Source organism: Rhinolophus sinicus, linkage group LG06 (assembly GCF_036562045.2).
Source record: "Rhinolophus sinicus isolate RSC01 linkage group LG06, ASM3656204v1, whole genome shotgun sequence".
Lineage (NCBI taxonomy): Eukaryota > Metazoa > Chordata > Mammalia > Chiroptera > Rhinolophidae > Rhinolophus > Rhinolophus sinicus.
In genome coordinates this window covers 99,897,765-99,913,685 of record NC_133756.1, presented here as the reverse complement: position 1 = coordinate 99,913,685, position 15,921 = coordinate 99,897,765, and the positions used below count along the sequence as shown (strand labels likewise).

At 31.7% G+C, this 15,921-nt stretch overlaps 1 long non-coding RNA gene across 2 annotated transcripts in view; it reads right to left on the bottom strand.

Annotated features, from left to right (window-relative positions):
- LOC141572197 (uncharacterized) overlaps positions 1 to 15,921 on the bottom strand; it is an 839,411-nt gene that overhangs the window by 204,984 nt on the left and 618,506 nt on the right. For both annotated transcript variants that reach the window (XR_012497419.1, XR_012497417.1), the window contains exon 6: positions 894 to 956. This is a non-coding gene — a long non-coding RNA (uncharacterized LOC141572197). The remainder of the gene's footprint in view (positions 1 to 893; positions 957 to 15,921) is intronic.

Genomic DNA, 15,921 nt, shown 5'->3' with positions numbered 1-15,921 from the left:
TATTTATTACAGTGGGCAGGAGATTGCCTGATATGTAGTAGTTGTTTGATAGTTGAATAAAATAATGAGCTGAGAAAGGCAAGGCAATGCAAAAGTGTGTTGCTTATTTAGGAGGTTCACAAAAATTAATGAGTTGAGATTGGAGTATATCTTTGAGCTCAGAGTTTGATATCATGGTATTAAAACAGCACCGTGGCATATGGGGAGGTGTCAGAGTCTTCATTCTGTCCAATATGTTTTATTTACACTCAGAATGCATCAGTGTTTGGAACAAGTGTGAGTTGTTTATATCTGCATGACCAATTAGTGCTATTTTTGGAACCAGGAAAATGTATGAATGGCCATTCATGCTGAAAATAATAATGAGGGATATTAAAGAGTCAGCTCAAATTTGCCTGAACATGCAGTATTGTTTTTAGAGCCTACAGAGTCAGGGAAAATAAATTTAGAATGTGTAATAGCCTCAAAAAATACCTTGGAAGCCTTTTTCTACAAAGAGTATATACTCATCCAAGTAATTGGATTTGATTTAGGCAAATATATTTGACAAAATTATTCAAAAATTATTTTAAGAATCACAGAATTCACTGTGGAATGAAACTTAAATGATCACTATTGCACACAACTATTAAATTTACCAAATTTCTGATAAAATAGGAATCCAATATAATAATAATAATAATGCTGAACACTGCAGATATTTGACTGTGTTTTAATTCCTTTACATGTTATTAATCATCTATTTCTCACAATTTTTCTATGACATGGGGATGATTCTTCTTATTACTTTGAGTAATTACTTGAGTAAACAGAGGCAAGAAAGGTTGAATGACATATCCAAAGTCACACAGTTAGTAGACAATTTATTTGTTCTTAAACATATAACAACTTACCTGAGTTTCCTCTTCTTCTACCCACTAATCATAGGAAATGCCACATGAGACCACAGATGCATACTGGAAGAGAAAAGGCAGTGGAGTATGAGTAAGGACCATAGACATTTGAGCAACCTCTTCCTGGAACTTACTTTTTTGCCTTCAGGGCCTTTTCAGGTCCAGTCTCGTATATGTCATTCGATTTGATGATGAGTGCTGTTGTACCTGCCCAACTTTATGTCTTGGTTGGTCAAATAACACCCAGTGAATAATAAATAGTTTAAGTTTCATGGTCATTTGATGGTCCTTAGTCTCTATTAAGACCCAGTCCCAGTAGCAAGCCCAGAATTATTTCTCAAAAGGAGAATAGTTATCTACGGGGAATCAGATGCTTTTCTAACAAAAGGTGAAGGATCTCTACTGAGATTCTCCTATAGGAGCTTGTCACAGGGTGCAAGCAGCATTCCTATCTGCCACTGGCACTTCAAACACCATTGGATATTTTGCATGAAAGAGTCAAATGGCAGAGCAGCTTGCATGACAGCTTGGACCTGTTGTAGAGCCTATTCTTGTGGTGAGCCCCACTTAAAACTATCATATTTTCAGGTCACTTGGTAAATGGGCCAGAATAACACACTCTAGTAGGAATATGTTGCCGCCAAAATCCAAATAAGCCAACAAGGTGTGGGCCTCCTTTTTAACTACAGGAGGTAAAAGATGCAACAACTAGCCTTCACTTTAGGACTATCCAAACTTCTCCCACATCACTGAATCCTTGTAATTTCATGAAGGTAGAATACCCTCAAATTTTGCTGGATTTACTTCTTACCCCTGGCACACAGGTGTCTTATCAATAAGTCTAGCATAGTTGATACTTTTGCTCCCTGGGTCTAGTCAGCATAATACAGTCATTATAATAGATCAGTGTGATCTGTTGTGGAAGGAAAGGGAATCAAGATTCCTATAAACTAATTTATGATATAAGGCTAGAGATTTGATATATCCCTGAGGAACAACAGAGAAGGTGTACTGCTGGCCTTACCAGCTGAAAACAAACAGCTGCTAGTGGTCTTTATTAACAGAGATGGACAAAAAGAGCATTTTCCACATCAGTAGCAGCATACCAGATACCATAGGGTGTGTTAATTTGCTCAGGTAATGAAAATACATCCAAGACAGCAGGTGCAACTCTATTCACCACCTGGTTAAGCTGTCAATAACCCAATGTCATTGTCCAAGATCCATCTGTCTTTGACACAGAATAAGCCAGGTAAGTGGGGATGTAGTAGAATCACCACCCCTGCATTTTTCAAGTCCTTTGTGGTGGTCCTAATCTCGGCAATCCCTCAAAGAATACATGTTTTGGTATATTTTCCTAGATTGAGGCATTTCTAGTGGCTTCTATTTGACCTTTACCACCATAATAGCTGTCAAACCACAGGTCAGAGAACCAATGTGGGGATTCTGCTAGCTGCTTGATATGTCTATTCCAATTATACAATTTTCAACTGTGAAAATAATTGCAGGATGGTTCCGGAGACCCACTAGCTTGCTCTGAGATGGCTCTGAGCTAAAATTTCATTGACCACCTGACCTCCATAAACCCTTACTCTTACTAATGGCCCATAGTGACATTTTAGATCCTCTGGAATGAGTGTTAGTTCAAAGTCAATGGCCAATGATCTTCAAAAGGATTGAGCATTTCCTTTTCCCAAATTAAGTTACTCTGGTGATAGGTTGAATACTATGAGAAAGATTAAGGGTATAAATTTTTGGTATTGTTCTGGGATCATTTTTCAAGGGGCCTAAACTTCCCTTTATTCAGAGGTTCTGGGTGGTAAACTGGCTCAAGATTGGGCATTGACTCAGGGGTCATGTCTTTCTGTTTTTATGATTCAAGTTAGACTTTTTTCACTTTACCTAGAACTGTGCTTATACATATCAAGTAAGAATTTGGTAAGCTTCCTATCAATTTCTCTTCTAGAAATACCATAATCAATTGGCCAGTGCCAAATGTCTACATGAGTTACACTATTCTGGTTCCTGCTTTGACTCTCCTGTCCATTAGGGTAACCATGACCATATTGCCTTTGGTGGTTGAGTGCCACCACTTGGCCCCTATGATCCTGGAGTCTAATTGCTCCCATTGTGTTTAGGTTTCCCAATTCAATGGCTTCAGGTCTTCCTGTAAGTTCTGAACTACAGAGAAAACAGATCACAGAGCATTTCAAGGATGCTGGGGCTCCCTTCACAACTTTATTTCTTACAGTTTGGTAAAAAGTGTGTCTTTTAGACCTTTCCATTGTGGGTGAGTATGTTTTAGATGGCAATCCACTCTAAGATCCCAACTTCCTTAAGCCTTTGAATCATGTTCTCTACATTAAACCAAGGCCAGTTTGGCATTTCTAACTCACTTACTATGAGTCACATTTTGGTTCATGTTTCAGCTAACCAAGAAACCATACTGTTAGAGCCCTTATTAATTGCCTAGCAGAACATTAAAACAGACTCGTGCTCAATAAGCCCATATCAATAAACTCAGCCTCATCCAACTTTATATTCCTTCCACCATTATCCCACAATTTTACTATCCATTCCAAAACATATTCCCTTGATTTTTGCCTGTATAAACAATGATTTCTATTGAAGTGTAGTGCACCTTCCCCTGGATCTCACTTTGTATTTCTCCTTTAGGGGCCTACTGGGACTGGAGTCTTAGTTATATGTTGAGAAGCAAAGAGGGTCAGTGGTGTGGGTCCTGAAGATAATTAGGATTTTCTTTTAAGGCAACTGCTACAGGGGAGGACATGAGTGTTTCTTCCGGCAATGCAAGATCAATCCCCTCAGATGGGGAAGGAGAGGAGTCCTTTCTTAGTGGTGGGTTGGTTGCTTTTACTAAGAATAGAGGGGCTGTTTCTACTGGCAAATAAGACTCATCAGACTTTAGGGGCTCAATTTCCTAGCTCTGTCGGGTGTTCCCACACATTCCCATTCCAACTTTCATGCTCACATTCCCTCATAAACATTGTCTTCAATTTATCAATAGACAGCTTCCAAGGGTGTGGATTTAATTTGTGTTGTAATTCAGCAGCTTGTCAGATGACACTCTAAATTCGTATTTTATCAATCTCAGACCTGTGTCTTTAAAGATAAGTGCCTCTGTCAGGACAGACATGGAAGTTTTCAGGTCATTTGTATGGTTCTTGAGCTAGGAATTTCAACCCTGAAGCTCATCTTTTTCTTTCCCCACTTAGAGCAGAGATATTAGTTGTAACCAGCCAGTTTCATTATGTTCATTAGTTTGACAAATTTTTTTGAAAATATTGGTCACCAAGATCGTTGTTTCTTAAAATGTTTTGATTACAAATATCCAATGGCAATATTTTACATAGTTCTACTATCAGATCATGCCATTGACTATTAGTGAGGGTCTATTTACAACTGAAAATAGAATCATTAGTGTCTTTAAATCAAATCAAATCAGAAATCCAATTCAAGAAAACTGAGATCCAATTCAGAAAATTCTTCCTGTGTGTACAAATTTAAAGAGCAGGTCACTCCTTTTTTGCTTAGTGTTTCCACAGAGAATCCACTCATGGTACCTAATTATTTTGTTAGGAAAGTTTTACCAAAAAGCCAAAATACCTCACAAGGTAAGATTGATTTTCCCCAGCTAATTCTTTTTTTTCCCTTTATTTTTTTTTAATTAAAATATAACATACAGAGAATTCCAATTCAAACAATTGTTGACCTCAATGACATATCACAAAATGAATACTCCTGTTAAGCATAATTCAGTTTGTGAAAAAACAGAAAATTACCAACATCACAGAATTCTCACTGTCCCCCTTACTAAACATAAATCCTTTCCTCCTCTCCAAAGATAACCAGTCTGAGCTAATGTTGTAGTTGTTTTTTATTAAACTTTTTACTTTGAGATAATTTTAGATTTACATACAGTTGTAAGAAATAATACAAAGAAATAACATGGACTTGCATTCAGTTTCTCCCAATAGTAACATCTTGAAAACCCATAGTTTTGTAACAATACCAAGATATTGACATTGAAAAATGCAGGTATATTTAAATGTTGCCAACTTTTCCTCCATAGGCATTTTAATATTTTTCACTCTCAATCCCAGTGTATGAGAGTGCCTATTGCCCCCACTGTCTCACTAAAATAATTTTATGTCAAGTATTTAAATATTTCCAAAGAAAGAGTTCAGAAGTGATACCTCTATGTGATTTAAGCTGCTTTTCCTAATTGTGAGAAATGTGGAATTTACTTTTCATGTGTATAAGAGTCATTTTTATACATTGATGTGAACTGTTATTCATTTATTTTGCCATGTGTTCCCCTTAAGTTTTTTTTTTTTTTTAAAGTTTATTGGGGTGACAATTGTTAGTAAAAATACATAGTTTTCAGGTGTACAATTCTGTAATACATCATCTATACATCACATTGTATGTTCACCATTCAGAGTCGGTTCTCCTTCCATCACCATGTATTTGATTCCTTATACCCTCATCTGCCATTCTCCTCTCCTCTTTTTCCCCTCAATTTTTGAGAATCATATATATGTATATGAGATATATATGAGAATCATATATATGTACATCGGAGATATACCGTGTTTCTCCGAAAATAAGACCTAGCTGGACCATCAGCTCTAATGAGTCTTTTTGAGCAAAAATTAATGTAAGACCCGGTCTTATTTTAATATAAGACCGGGTCTCATATAATATAATATGATAAATATAATAATATAATATAATATAATATAATATATATAATATAATATATATATATAATATAATAATATAATACCAGGTTGTATATTAATTTTTGCTCCAATAGATGCATTAGAGCTATTGATCCGTCTAGGTCTTATTTTCAGGGAAACATGGTATACATGAGACATCAGCCGTTTTAAAAATTTGTGATATACGTTGCAAGTGTTTTTCCAGTCCATTTAATATTTTTATTTTGATATTGTTTATGGTTTTATTTCATCATGAAATCTTTTGTAAATCTTTTGAAATTTGTAATCATATTTATCTTTTTTTTTTTAATCTCAATTTTGAGTCATAGTTGGAAACCTTTCCCTATGATCAGATGTCAAGTAATTGGTGTTTTAAGTTAAGATATTTATGTTAATTAAAATTTAGATCTTGTACCATTACCAAAATTTTCTGTTTTTTAATATGAGTCATGCATGATGAATTATTATTTGTAAATGACTATCAAAATATCCCAACTAAACATATTATAATGTTCACATTTTCCATAAACCATTTAACAGGTACTGGATTTCAGGATGTTCTTTTTTCTATTTCTAGACTTTATATTCTGTTCCTCTGGTTTATCTATACATGTATTATTGCACTGTATTAATTGTAGAGGCCTTATACATGTTTTAATATCTGAGAAGGATATTTGCCCTTTCATTGGTCTTTTTGTTAGTTCTTCATTATGTTTGGGTGTTTGTTTTCTATATAAACCCTAAAGCTATCTTGCCATTTCTGGGAGAAAGAAAATACTTGATCATATTTATATGTGTGTTACACTAAACTTGTATATTTATATGGGAGAAATTAATATTTTATGCTGCCAAACCATCCTTTCCAAGAAAGAAAGATGTATTTCCATTTACTCAATTGTATATGTGTATCTTTTAGTGATTCAATTTATTATTCTTTTCTTACTTTTATCTTTAACATTTTTATTGAAATATTAAATAATTTGTGCAAAAGTATATAGTGAGGTGTGTAAACAAATCTTAATTGTATAGCTCGGTGAATTTTTATATATGTATATAGTGTGGATCAATGTACCCACCACTGCCATTTCCATCAAAAAATAGAACATTTGTATCACCCTACATGGTTTAGTCATCTTCCTTAGCAATCAATTCCATGTTCCAGCCCCATGACAATTATTATTCTGGCTTCTGTCACTAAATATTAGTATTTTTCCTATTTGAGGTTTTTGAAGATTAATGGTCAAGCATGTCCTCCAAACTGGATTTCTCTGATGTATTCTTACAGTTATGCTATGGCTGGGGATACTTATTTGTGGAAGGATATCAAAGAGGTAATATGCTCATTTTATTGTGTGACATCTGGGGGTACATGATATAAATATAACTCATCACAAATGATATTCACCTTGATTATTTGGTTATGGTGGTATCTACCAGGTTTCTCCACTCTAAGGTTTCTATTCTTACAATATCATACTCTGTTCATTAGAAGCAAGTTACTATGTACAGCCCACTTTCAAAGGGAAATTAGTTAAGCTCTGCCTTCTCCGCTACCTTCCCTGTAAGTTTCTGGTGGTCTTCTTGGAGGAATAGCCTGAAAAAGTGTGCAAACGTCCCTATATCGGAATGAGGTCTCTATAAGTTCCATAGTTATACACCAGCCAACACTTGCATTTTAACACGTCATTAAAAATTCCCAGCTGCATCCTCATACAAATATGTATGGCGCTGGCAAGCCATCTCTCCCAGGTAATCATATTTAGTACTGTTTCTTCCTGGAAGCACTGTTCCTTTTCCTCTTGCTCTGGAATTTCATATCACACATAAATCTGCAACTGTATTCCTTATCAATTTTGTATTTTTTCTATATTTTCTAACCTTTCGTTTCTTTGTGCCTCATCCTACATATTTATTCAACTATATCTTTGTTTCCTAAATTTCCCTATAGCTGTTTAATCTTCTGTTAAGCCTGTGATTGAATTTTAAATCTAGTTATTGTGCATTTAGCTCTAGAATTTCTATTATTTTCCTTACAGTTTTCACTTTTTCTAATAGTCATGAGGATATTGAATTTTTTTATTTGTTATAGAAGTTATTCTGAAATTATTATGTGATAATAGAACATTCCTACGGTTTGTTTGCTTATTAAGGTTTTAGTTTTATGTTGCCTTCTTACTTGACTTGAAATTTCTTTTGAGTTTTGAACACTTCATATAAAATATATTGCATGGTTTTAAAGTTCTCTTTTAATGATCAAATCACCCTAAATAGACTCAGGACATAAAATGATGTGAAAATATGTGTACATTCTGTACAGACCAAGTTTATTTGCATTTTATTCTTATTCCTAGATTGTACTCCTTTAGGATCCCACAAAAAATCCTCTAATTTTGCCAAGATATCCCAACATTGATGGCCAGGATGTCTGTTTTGTGTCTGACTCATGAATCTCAAAAGCATTCTGTCTCCTTCTCATCTTCTTTGTTACTATTTTTGGAACTAGAAAATTACTTAAAGGTTAAAGCGGCCACAGATACTGATCTTATTGCTCTAGATATATCTCCTTATCTTTGGTGCATCAATTTCTCACTCATTTGACAAATGTCTGATGCCAAAAAAATAATTTGGTTTTTCTTTAGTCCATGTTTTTCTCAGTGTTTACAACAGAAGAGTTCTTGCAAAACTCAATCTACTCTGCCATTTTCACAAGCAGAACCTTCTCCTCATTTTAAACATACTAATTTTTAACTAAGCAAAGACGTTTTTAAAAATAAAGTTTATAATTTGAAAGCCCAAAAGTTTATAATTTGAAAGTGTCACGGTAGTTGTCAGTAAACCTGAATGATTAAATAAAACTTTTATGTTCACTACACAACAATGATGCAAAAATGGTTTCTATGATTCCAGTACAAAAGACAATCAGACATTGATTAAATAGAAATACAACTGAAGTACAGGCATATACAATTCTAATTAACTCAAGGAAAGCCATGAACCAATTAGCACTACTATAAAATATACCATTCAACAGCTATTATATGCTAAAATGATTTCATTTTTTTAAAAAGGTATAAACATGTATACATGTATGAGACTAAATTTATATATATTTTAATAAAAATGGGAAAGATAGTATTTATATATGCATAGTAAACTTTTTTCTTCATTTTAAATCTTCCCAAAGGATTTGAGTTAGTCTTTCTGTTTATGCTTCAGAGAGCAAAAATATATGTATTAACAACATTAATTTTGAATGAATGGTATCATAAAATTAATAATTTTTTTTTCATTATAGCAGTTATATATACTAAGGATTCCTACGTATACTTATATCCTTATCTTGACATGTGAATTTCATTCATTGTAAAAATATTTTCTCTCTTTTTCTTCATTAGAAAATCCTTTTACTTCAAATATTCTGAAGTACTAAGTCAGTTACACTGCTTGATTTTATTCCTGCTTTGCTTTATAATGGACAAAGTTTAAATGTCATGCAAAAAAAATTCTCTTTACTGGGAAAGTTTAGAGATTTTAATAAAGTTTGAAAATCTGCTCGTATTTAATCCAATTTGTGGGGAAAATTCCGTCAACTTTTGCGCTTTTGAACATGAACTACGAAACTTTTAATTAAGAATTGTTAACCAGCTTTCATATATCACCCCTCAGTTGAATTTTAGAAAGACGTAAAAGGTAAAAATAAACGATTAAAATGGGAGGAAAGGCCTCTGATTTTAACATCTCTCAAAAGCGAACAACATTTTCTTTTATGTCACACATAAAAATGTTTCTTGTACAAATGGCTTTTGCCCGAGCAATGGTGTAGATAGAGCAACTGTATGATGTATTGCTTGCTGAACTATAGGCTCATGTTAATATAAATATTACATGTTTATGCATAAGGTCAATAATTGTTTTGAACATTGAAGTCATATTGTATAAGCATTTTTGATAACAATAAGAGTAGTCCCATTACAATATATTTATAAATAAAACATTATTATGCAAATATCATTACCAAACATGTGTTTTTAAATATATATTTTGATTTCCATGTATCAGTTTGCCTTAACTATACATTGAACAACTCAAATACTATCATGACTTCACATGTATTTGTGTGTGTGTGTGTGTATTACATATATACTATAGTAATATATAGACATAATTTTTAGGACAGTTAAAAAATACATACTTTACTTAGGCACACAAAATAAATATTTGCATCTATATCTATTAAGATTTTTAAATATATTATTTAAAAATACTTGCTCTATATCATTATCTTAATCCATTCATACATGTGAACGTATCCTGAGGCAAGACCCTAGGAAAAAGGAATCTGATTCATGCAATAGGTAAAAAAGCAAAGTGCAATTAAGGTTTGAAACTCTGTCTGTATGTCCATACAATATACTTACAGTTGCTCAATGACCAAATCTGAAACACTCGGGTAAATGCATTATGCGAGCAACAAGAGAGTGACTATATTTATATTTCTATATCTGCACATATGGCATATATCTATATAAATTTGGGGAGATTATTTTGAATAAATTAAACTAAATTGTTTGAAAATATATATATTTGAATGTATTAACATAGAATCACAAATATTTAACCAATTAATATATATGGAATGCATAATTAACAATCTGAACATTTTAGTGATCATAGTAGTTATATATTATCTTAAGGCACACAGAAAAAGCTAAATTCTGTATCAAAATAAATAATTACATAATAAAAGAAAAAATAAGGAGTAAAATATGAGTCTATAAAAGATCTCTACACATACATTAGTATATGTTGGGGATCACATATTGTTAGTAAAAACCTATTTCTTTTCAAATGACTGAGTAGTACAGATGAATCATATTTTAGTCATTTATTTCTTCCTATTGATCCCATGGCAGAAAAAAAAAAAATTACCAAAAATGTCGATGTGAGAAGGTTGTGTACTTCTTTCTTTAAGTGTTTAATTGAGTACAGTAGATTTCAAGAGCTTTTTTTTTAAAGAGCTAAAATTATGACCACTTCAATTTCTAAAAAAAGTATTGCCACATTTCCCTTCCAAAGAGTGATCTATGTCTTTCCAACAATAGTATAAATAGTAGTCATTTTATTGTATGCTTTATAACAAGGAATCATTTTCTCACTTTTAATTTTTGCCAGACTGATAAGAATGGAATTGAATATTGTTTTAAATTTATTTACATGTCACCATGTGACAATAAAAACTTAGCACCTTTTCCTATGTTAATATTCTTTGTTGCTTTATAGTCTTTTGAGAATTATTCACTTAGATTGTTTAATTTTGCTCTTTAGAACAACTCAACTGAATTCTTTACATAAAACTAGACATGGTCAATATTTTTTTTAAAATTCAATGTTACCATTTATTATATCCAAGTCTAGTGCTAACTGCTCTATTTCATTTTTATCCTTGTATTCATGAAGTAGAAATTATTGTTCCCACTTCAGAGGTGAAAAAATTGTTCCTTAAGCAAATCATCTAACATGATATGTAAATTATGTATTTCTATGTCTTTCAGCTAATCTGAAATGAAAATTGTATCCAATCATCGATCCAAGAACACTTTAGTTGTTCCCATGTCTCGGCAACCATGAATAATGCTGCAATGGACATATACCTTTATGGATAAGTCAGACAGAAAAAGTAGAGAACCATATGATTTCACTCATATGTGGGATATGAAACTGAAAGCAACAAACAGACAATACAAACAAATAGACAAAAATTTATAAACACAGGAAACAGTCTAGTGGTTATCAGTGTGTAAGGGTGGGTAATATAAAAGGATAAAGGGGGTCAAATATATGGTGATGGAAGAAGAACTGACTCTGAGCAGTAAACATACAATGTGATATATAGATGATGTATTATAGAATTGTACACTTGAAACCTGTATAATTTTGCTAACCAAAGTCACCTCAATAAATTTAATAAAAATAGATAAAATAACTAAATAAAAAATGAACATTATATAAAATGTATATTTTATGGATAAATCAAAATAACTTACTCTAAACTTAGCAAAACATATTTACTAAATTAAATAATAGAGAAAAGTTTATTTCTACTTATTCAAACTCAAATATAAATGCAATCCTTTAACTAGAACACACATTGAATCCTGAATTTGACGGATGTTGATGTAAGTTGGCTAATGAGGATCAGATGATGTTGAATGTATAGACTAGAAAAATCTCATGAAAGAAGTGACACGATATTTCTGGGAAAGATAATAGAGTTATTATTTGGTAGGAAATAAGAAAAGCACCACATGCACTAAAAAACACTTTGGATAAAGCGTAGAAATAGAAATAGCTAAATCAGAAGGTGTTTTCAATCCTAAATTAAAGTTTACATAACATCAAAAAGATCTTGATCTTATCTTTTTTTGAACTTTTGAACTACATGAAACACACACACAAACACAACTATTTGTGTGTATAGAAACATATATATGTATGTGTGTGTATATATACGTAAATATGTACTCTATAGACATAATTTTGCAGTTATTTTTTCTTAGTATGTAAAATCTCATTTATTTACCATATTTTGAGTTCTCTGAAAAGAACATTCCAACATATGCTTATAGCCAAAATTATTTATTGAAACTCCTTTATGATTTGGAAGTAAATATGCAGAAAACAAAAATTGGGATATAATTCTGACCACTGAATGGAGTCTGCAGCAGTGAGTTTTTTCTCTCCCATTCATTTTCTTCTCTTATATTTTTCTAATGTATTTAATTTGATTCATTTCAAGATTAATTTGAAACAGTTAAATTAGAATATCTGTTAGTTTGTTTCTTCAGGCCAATTGACAAAAATAACTAAGATTTTTATGAGTGGGTTTTAAATAAGAAGCATAAATTTGTCATTACAAAAATATTGTTCACACGAAAATCTACAATTATAAAAGGATTATGTTGTTTATTTAACTGTTATTAAGATAATGTATGATTAATAACCTATATATGTACTTCATAAAGAACCTTGAGTGAGAATGACCCTTACTCATATTTTTCTCAAATATCTAGATGGCAATTTTCTATACATATTAATGATATCCAATGGTATTGTAAAAAGTAAATATTTTGACTTTCAATCTCTACATTGATTCACTTTATTAAAAGTAAAATTATAGTTGTGATCAATAATATCAACTGTCACCATTTAGTTTGTCTCAGATTTGTCCCTTTCTGTTCTCACGAAAACTTCCAGATAAATCAACCCACTAAAATTACAGTGTATTGATTTGTTGGTAGGGCAAAATTACACTGTAATTTAAATTGTATGAGATTAGATGGTAGGTCTTGATATATAGTTCCACTAATGCTCAAAACCACTGATGGAATATCATAATGTTATTAAGAGCTACAAATATGCAGGTCCAGAAAATACAGAGCTCTGTGACTCCAAGAAAAAGATATTAAAAGAGAGCAGCTTGTGGAAATGTTTTTAGAAGCTCATACAATTCAGAGTTGAAAAATAGCTGTAATGATGCCATTCCAAAAACACTTTAGGGACCTGTTAGGAAGCATTACGCTAATTATTTTAACATTCTGTTACTGTCAAAATCTTGGCAACTCTTTTAAGTGTTTAGGTAAATATTAGTATAAACATCCCTTGGTATAAGCTAGTGTATACTGCCTCAAATAACAAACAGACAGACCTTATTAATATATTTGAAATCATTAGAGCTTCTATTGCTTCTGAATCTCATAATAATATTTTTCTTGAATAAGAGAAAAGTTAGAGTTTAAAAGTCATTTTTTAGAAGAGTAGATGAAGAAAATGGACAGTTAATATTTAGTACTGCATGTATTTTCAATATTTTTCTTCTACTCAAAGATAAATATTTTATACTGTTAAGATATGTTAAAAAGTTTTTTTAATTTTTTTAATAGAATCTAAAGAATATCTGATGCAACTTTCAAATGGCAAATGGTAAGTCAGAGATCTCTATTATTTTAAGGAATATTGAATCCAACATACCACATTTTAACAGTCAAGAAGAAATGTTCCATTAGAAATTAGCAATTTAAAAGAAAATAAGTGTGATTGATTACTCAGAGTTTTACAGGGATGGTTATACAACTGATCAGCCTATGAAAAATTTAACCAATGCTTCATATTTTTACCAATGCTTCCAATTTTCAATGACTGCTTTTCTTATATGTGTGTGTGTGTGTGTATATATATATATATATATTTTTTTTTTTCTTTTCTTTTCTTTTCTTTTTTTTTTCTATTACATTGATGTCTAACTTGGAGCCTAGCTATCATTACACTGCTCTTTTATTTCATGTAAATAGTTGCCAATGATAAATTGGGTAAGTTATGCCTTTGTAACAAAAGGTGAAAAACCATTAAGTAATCTAGTAAATGTGCAGTTAACTAGAATTTGAACAGGAAACTATCTTTGTTCCTAGAAAGCTTGTTCTAAATTACTTATGGAGAAGAAATCGTTATTACCTACACACTAATATTAACATTTTAGATGAATTTTTTTTTACAATAATCTTAGATTCTACTTAATTGTCTATTTCAGCATTCTTTAGTTTAAGTGCATTCAATTAAATGAATGTTCTAGAGCTATACTTATACTTACTTGTTTAGTTTCTATGTATCTCATCCTCTATTATCTATGTCTCTCTAGTTTCTTTTTTAACACCATTATTCCCTTATTTCTACTCAAGTTATGTAGCCAACACATTATTCTCGCATTTGTAAAAGGTACTTGCCAAAAATAATTTCCCAATTTTCACTCTCTACACACTTTTCATGGTACAAAAAACATGTCAGCGTTCTATGTGCAGTCACTCCCTAAATTCTCTTGCTGTGTTCAGAGAAAGAAATTCAGAGTTGACTCTAACTACATGTTATCAATATTTTCTGCTTGTGGATGGATGGAAACATGAGAGAGGCTGTCAGTTTTCTATTACACATTGGTAAAGATATCCTAGGCAGATCAACACATCATGTTTTATATATAATACCCCAAGTCTCATATTTCAGCAGCAAAAATCATACATTTGATTAAAATATTCAGTTCACTTTATATGAACCTAAAAATAAAAAAAGACACTCTTTCAAGCATTTAAAAAAAAAAAATGAAAACAACAGACAATATTGGCTTTTTTGTAAAAATTTTAAAAATTCTCAGTGAAGGTTTCTCGTATATTGCAGGCTTTGTTACATATAAACCGATTATCTGAATTTATATTAAACAGTATTTGTTCAGTATGTCTCAGGCATTGTGTTAGGCACTCTCAAACATTATTATTTTAACCATTGCTGACATGAAAAGTATGATAGTCTCCCCTGTACAGATAAGGTCCAGTGCCTTGCCTAAGTCTACATAACTAGTGTCAAAGTCAGAGTTTGGAATCAATTACATCTGTTTCCAAAGGAGAGCTTCTTTACATTTACCACAAAAACATAAGAAACACAGAGCTTCCTACCAGTAACTGCCAGGATAAACTTTCACTTTACAGATTGTAATTTTCTAGGTTGCCCTCTCTGAAAAGTTAGCTGAAATCTTCTCAGCTCTTTAATGGTTATAAATACCCAATTTGATAGTGCTATGTAACTCCCCTCCCTCAGTGCATTTCTCTAGTTTACCTTTTGTTGTTGTTGTTGTTCTCTCTAAATACTATTAATGCTAATTTAGAGAAATTTTATTTATGCCATAAATCTCATGGACCATATGATTTTTACTGTGGTGCTATCAGAAGTCATAAATAGTCAAAATAAATGTGCACCGAGACATACCCTTCTAGTGTATAAATTGAAGCTTAGAGAAACTAGGTATAGTGTTTAAGAGGGTAAGGGGGATCAAATATATGGTGATGGAAGGAGAACTGACTCTGGGTGGTGAACACACAATGGGATTTATAGATGATGTAATACAGAATTGTACACCTGAAATCTATGTAATTTTACTAACAATTGTCACCCCAATAAATTTAAAAAAATAAATTAAAAAAAAGAGAAAAATATATATATATGTACATATATATATATACATATATATGTATATATATGTATATATATATATGTATATATATATATACATATATATATACATATATATATATGGTGGAATCTATAGTCCTCTAGCTTACTTGTTCACTGACTTTTAGAATTTAAAAGTGGATTACTTCATAGACTTAGATGTTGTCTCTGTGGGTAGATTAGAAGAATTACACGTATATTGATAAAGCAAAACTGGCAGATTCTTCTTTTAA